Genomic DNA, 6498 nt, shown 5'->3' with positions numbered 1-6498 from the left:
AAGAACATTGAATAATAAATAAATAAGAAAATCAAAAACCCAGACACAGGTGCCCGCGATACGACTACCCTATGGGAAGATAAAATCTCAACCATGTTGATGTTTTGTGGGTGTTCTCATTAGCTACTGCATTGGTGTAGGAGCCATGCTCCCGGACAGATTACTCTACCTCTCAAAATAAATAATCTATTCAAACACATAATTAATTTATTGGGAAAAGAGTGTTTCCCAACACAGGGCAAATAAGGGGGTACACATGGGCATAAATAAGGGGTGGTTTTTGGGTATCAAAAGGGTGGGGGCATCAACCATTTCACAACTCCCTTTGTGCCTGGACTCAGGGGCCACACGATCAAGGAGTGTTCATTTTCCCATTTAATTTAATTTGATCACAACATCAGGTATTTTCCTCACTCTCTTGGTTTGTTAGATTACAGTCCACTATGAAGTCTACCAATGCTTGGCCTTTGATGGTTCTTTTGGGCAGTAATCAATATCGTGCTCGCCTAACTCGATCGACCAACTAAAGAGCCTTTCTAAGATGATCGGCTTATGTAGTTTCTTCTTGAGTGGCCGGTCAGTTAGTACCGCTATTGAATGAGCTTGAAAGTATGACCTCAGTTTTAATTTCAGCAGCAACTACCAAGGTGAAGGCTAACTTCTCCGAGCCTAGGTATCTTCTCTCAACGTCTAGGAGAATGTGACTGACATAATAGATCAGGCACTGCTACTTTTATTGTTCCTTCATTAGGGTTGCACTAATGACTATTAGTGAGACCGCTAGATAAAAGAATGTGAATGTGGGTTTAAACCAAAACACCCCCCCCCCAAAAAAGAAGTAAGAACACTGAATAATAAATAAATAGGAAAATCACGAGCCCAAACATAGGCGCCTGCAATATGATTGCTCTATGGAAGATAAAATCTCAACCATGTTGATGTTTTGTGGGTGCTCTCATTGGCTACCACATTGGTGAAGGAGCCATGCTCTCGGACATATTACTCTACCTCTCAAAATAAATAATTTGTTCAAACACATAATTAATTTTTTGAGAAAAGAGCGGTTCCCAACACGGGGCAAATAAGGGGGCACATATGGGCATAAATAGAGGGTGGTTTTTGGGCATCACAAGGGTGAGGGCATCAATCATTTCACAGTTCCCTTTGTTTTTAGACCCAACGGCCACACGACCGAGGAGTGTTCATTTTCCCATTTAATATAATTTGATCTGTTCCATGTTTGATTGACTCAAAACTCTGAAAGTTGAAATGCCAATGGAGTATAATTAAAGAGCTGAGAAGAATCAACCAAAGGAAGCTTGAAACTAACCTTAGAAATACAATACAAATAGATCGATTTGAATCAACCAAAATTAGAATTTGCCGATGCCAATTACGCGATTCTAACTGTTACAGCAAGACATTGTCCTAGGTTGCTCTTAGGTCCTGCATAGAGGAACAAACACAAGAGAGTGAGTGCCGAACTAATCCGATGGGGGACTCTCCAATACCTAAGTTAGATCTCTCTGCAAAAATGACCCCACACACTCCTGTTCAGCCTATCAATATCACTAGGGAACTCATCAGGAGGTGTGGACAAAGTGGTAAATTTAATTATGAGACTAAGTTTAGGAGAACAAAGAAATGGGCTGCAACACGAGGACTTCTCAGGGGGTCACCCATCCTAGTACGACTCTCGTCTAAGCACACTTAACTGTGGAGTTCTGATGGGATCTGGTGCATTAGTGTTGGTATGATCGCACCCAAATCGGTAGGTCCAAACCAGCTAGCCGGTTGGATGGGTAGAATGCACTTTTCTGGGTTTTTACACTGTGTGGGGCCCACACCTTTGTTGTGCAATTTTCCATTATACCCCTATGGGAAGAGACCAAATTTAGGTATAAAATACATATTTTATGCCAATTAATAAAAAGGAAAATTAAATTTACAAATTTAATTACATATTAGTTAAATTAGATATTATATGCAATTTTCTAGATTTTTGTGCTATGGGGCCCACACCCCTACTGTTCAAATCCCCATTCTGCCCCTTCGTGAATTAGCCTAAATAAGGTGTGGAATGTATATTTTAATGTCAATAACTACATGGGAGGAAATAAGTTATAAATATATATATATATATATTAATTAAGTGATTAATAAAGTACTATACACATATTTATACAGGAATTGAGATAAGGCCAACCAAACAAACCCTTAGGACTGTTTTGGGGTGCCATATAAAAGGGCTGTTAGGGCAACATCTCACCCAAATTGTGGCTGTTGTTACAGTAAGAAAAGAAGAGGAGAAACGAGAAGAAGAGAAGAAAGGAGAAGGAAGAAGAGGAAGAAAGAGAAGCGAGGAGAGAGATAACTCACCTCAAGCTACTATTAGAATCCGCTGTGCACCTAGGTGAGTAAACTCAGTGTTGTAGTAGGGTTAAAAGGATAATTTTGTATGAATAGGGTAGTTAGGGTTAGGGTTTTTGTCAATTAGAGACAGTTAGGGAAACCTTGTGCAGGGTATTGCTGACCAGTGAGAAAAACCCCAATCCATTAAAGGTTTCAGGGACCCAACTTGTTGGGGATTTATCCCTGTGAACCCTAGAACATAGGATCTTCAATATCCAAGTGAAATTCTATGCAATTAGAGTTGGGATAAGGTTAATTAAATAGGAAAATTCTGCTAGAATCTGTGAACAGAATTTTGTTTAATTTCAGAACTTGAAATTTATAAAGATTAATTTGATATTCTTCTCGGAACTCATTGCCAAGCTTGACTGGGGTTAGAATACAGATTTTGTTACTGAAATATTACTGATTTAACCCTATTTAGATGATTAAATTAGGGGAAAATGAATTAATTCTACAAAATTCATCAAATAGTGTTAATTTCTGTAGGAATGAAATACATTAGCTAGGGTCAATTAATCAGAACCCAGAAATGGGTCAACTTGATATTTGATATCTTCTTTACCAACATAAGGTGAGCAATGACAATTCAGAATGAAAATTTGAATCAATTTGGGCTTAACAGTAAGGAATAACACAGAGTACAACAAGGACAAAATCAGATTCTGCAGAAAACAGGGGAAACCGGCAGGTCCCGACTAGCCAGCTGCTTGCCACCCAGGCAACCTACCTATTAGGGTTCCAGTGGTCCATTTTTTCTGTATGATTGGTCAGCAGGCCTTGAATTCCATTCTTGGAGCTGTGTACATAAGATTTTAATAGAATGGAAGCCATAGAAGAAGAATACAATGCGTAAAATTTTAAAACCCTGGTTTGGACTATTGATGTGATTCTGGGATATCCTACCTACGTGTGGGACCCACTAGTGATTTTCCTTTTGTTATCCAAAAATGAAGGGAACTGGACACCTATGTTGTACACTAAAGAACAGTCATATGCCCAAGTACGTTTAGGAATTGGGGGTGATGTACTTAGGTAGATTTAAGTAGAATTGTAGAATTTTATCTTGTAAATAATGATTGGTATATCTTGTGAAATAGGAAATATAAGCGGCAATGAGGGAATCTAATTTAAATCAAAGAAGTGAATTTTCAGGAATTCAAACACCAAGGTGAGTGAGTGCCCTGATTTATTTTAGGGAGTGTTTTATTATTGTAATCTTGCTTGTAACTCATGCATTATAATTGTGTACATATGATTATTGTTATTGTTCTAACACTAAACCATGGAACGGGAGACTGGAATAGGTAAGGCATGTAAGATGGGACACTAGTAGGTGCCCAATGATTATTGTGAGCATGTGATGAATGGTTGATGGATGGTTACGCGTCATGTAGAATTGCTGAATTAGGTATCACTACCCAAGTGCCACAACCCCTTGTCGGTAGGGGGATAGGTACTGATTATTCTTGACCTGTGGCTGTCTGATTAGCAGTACACTTCCGTGGTACGACGTACTGTACTTAGAGATGGATAGCAGCAAGGTATGACGTACTGTACACTTGACTGCCTGGGGTTACTAATTTAGCGGTTAGCCAGGGTACCGAGGTTCTTTCTGGGACCGACTGACTCCTACCTACAATGAGCTTATATTCCTAAGACCCAACGTAAAGGGTAGAAAATACCACCTACGTTGCGTAACACTATACCACTGATCTCAAACTTAGTAATGGACTACGAAGTAATGTAATGCTAAATGAACCCATGCGCATCATATAAGGTGTAGAGCATATATGACATCATTCGTATTATGTTTTCTTGCTTGCCCCCACCCCCTCACTGAGCATGACTTGATCACCCTCCTTTATTTACTTTTCTAGATGACAAGACCGATGCTTTGCCAACTGTCAGCCTTGATCATGAGACAGTGACCATAGATTACCTAGCAAATCTTCCAGAGGATGAAATCGACCATGGACCCAACTGTGGATGTGATGAATGTGCCTACGGAGGTCAGTTCTTCTGAGGAATAGGATAGACTAATCATATGTCTTTTTGTGTATATATTTCTGTTGATGCATACTCTGATTATATAGTCTACTACTGAGATATTATAAACTGTGTAAATATTTTTTTTTTTTTGTAAGGTATGTAACTCTCACTTGGATAATTATAAATATATATTATCACTTAGTTGGCATTGGAGCTTATGTAAAATATCTTATTGTTAGATTATGCGTGTATATATGAACTCTGATCTTTAGTAATGTAATTGTGGTGTTATGATCTCCCTAGTTTAGATCCTGGGGAAAAGGCTGACTAGACAAGGTGAGTTGTCTAGTGCCGCATGCCTTGACCTATTGGAGGTAGCTGGGTGTGAAAAGATGGTCCAGAAACTTCCTCAAACCATAAACCAGAGAAAAAATTTTCATTTTGCCAAAAAGTGCTTCAAATTCAATCATTATCAGCCGAAGAAAAGTTCACCAGGGATGGGGGAATGAAAATAAAATTCCAAAGAAAGAACTCAATCCAAAAAAGACAGTTTGAGTGTGCAAGCAAACCATATACTATTAAGTGCATTCTCATTTTCTATAATATAATAGCATCTCATTCTATAAGATACAAACATTGGATCTTTCACTCATCAAAAGCCAAAGTGGGAACTTTTTGAGCACATCTCATTCTCATGAAGTTCTAGTAATTTTTTTTTTTTCCTGTATTCTAGAGACCTAATTGAAGAAAGCAACATTGGTCCCTTCAAAAATAATACTTTATGAGTAGTCCAAGGGGGTGGGGAAATAATAACTTATAAGAAGAACTTATTGTTTATGCAGAAATCCAAACTAATAAAACCCAAAATAATAATGCCTGCCACTGAAAGGCTGCATTTGGGAACCATCTAAGAGACTTATATCTTAAGAATAATAGAAAGGTTTCACTACATGAATTACCTTCCATATTCATGATATGTAGACTCAGTACGCTTCCATTTTTAGTGAGATCAAACACTCAAAAGCTGCAAAAAGCTAAAAGAAATGGTTCCATTCCAAGAGCCAACAAAAAATAAGGTAGCAAGTTATTAAAAGAGAAACTCGTCTGTAGTTTAATTAGATTTATTTATTTACTAGAACTAATAGTTTCTTGTGCCAAGTTGCCGATTTAGTTGTTTAATCTAATTAGATCCAAGGAATAAAAAACACCATTTCCTAAAGGCTTGGGAACCCCCTTCATCCACAGATGAATAATACTCCATTTAGAGATTCATGTAATCAATCTTAACATTAGCATCAAGTGAAAGCAAATCAAGATAGAAGTATATCTAATGCTTAAAAACAGAACTAAGAGACTATAGTAAGAGAAACCAACTTGTGCACTTAGGAATGTTTCAACTTTCAAACAGTAATGGCTGACATTCATAGTAAGCATGGTCGTTTTTTTGGTAGTGACCTAAGTGAGTTATTAATCAAACAATAACTCAATAAGGAGCATGGTGGTCTAATATGCTCACCTTAGAAAATTTATGAATTTTGATGATGTAGACCAAAAGGACAATAGTACTAAGAATATACACATAAAACAATAGATTTTCTAAATGTGACTAAGAACGATGGCACGAAGTGGTAGAAATTTTCCCTTCAAAATATAACTTTGAATATCAAAACTCAAACTCAAAGAAGCAACTAAATTCCAGATTAGACCGATCAAAACAACATTTCCAAAGTATCAACTGCAACTATTTTAAACTGTGGAAATTGACCAAACCAATCAAAAGCAGGATCAGAATGATGGAGAATGAGGAAAATTAAAGTTGTCCATTTTTCCTTACTGGATTTGAAAAGAATGGTTGCAACAGCGGTTGTTCTCCACAGCTAAAACTTGAAAGGTGTTGTGGTTTCTTTAGCGGGCACTGCAAAGCATGAAAAATGTATATCAGCGTCAATCAGACACATACATTCAATCATTCACAACCCATTAATTAGGGAATTCATATGCATTAACTCTTCCTAATAAGAACTCACATACACATACGTTAAATACAGTTTCTCTTGCAGTTCAGACTTCAATAACCACTTCTTCAATTTATAT

General features: G+C 37.3%; 1 non-coding gene across 1 annotated transcript; it reads right to left on the bottom strand.

Annotated features, from left to right (window-relative positions):
- Positions 1–1646: 1646 nt before the first annotated feature.
- On the bottom strand, positions 1647–1765 carry LOC122072340. Its single transcript, XR_006138401.1, has one exon. It is a non-coding gene; the product is annotated as a 5S ribosomal RNA (ribosomal RNA).
- Between the last annotated feature and the right edge of the window lie 4733 nt (positions 1766–6498).

Source organism: Macadamia integrifolia, chromosome 2 (assembly GCF_013358625.1).
Source record: "Macadamia integrifolia cultivar HAES 741 chromosome 2, SCU_Mint_v3, whole genome shotgun sequence".
Classification (NCBI taxonomy): Eukaryota; Viridiplantae; Streptophyta; class Magnoliopsida; order Proteales; family Proteaceae; genus Macadamia; species Macadamia integrifolia.
The sequence above is the reverse complement of the archived record's forward strand: the minus strand, read 5'-3'. Positions and strand labels throughout refer to the sequence as shown.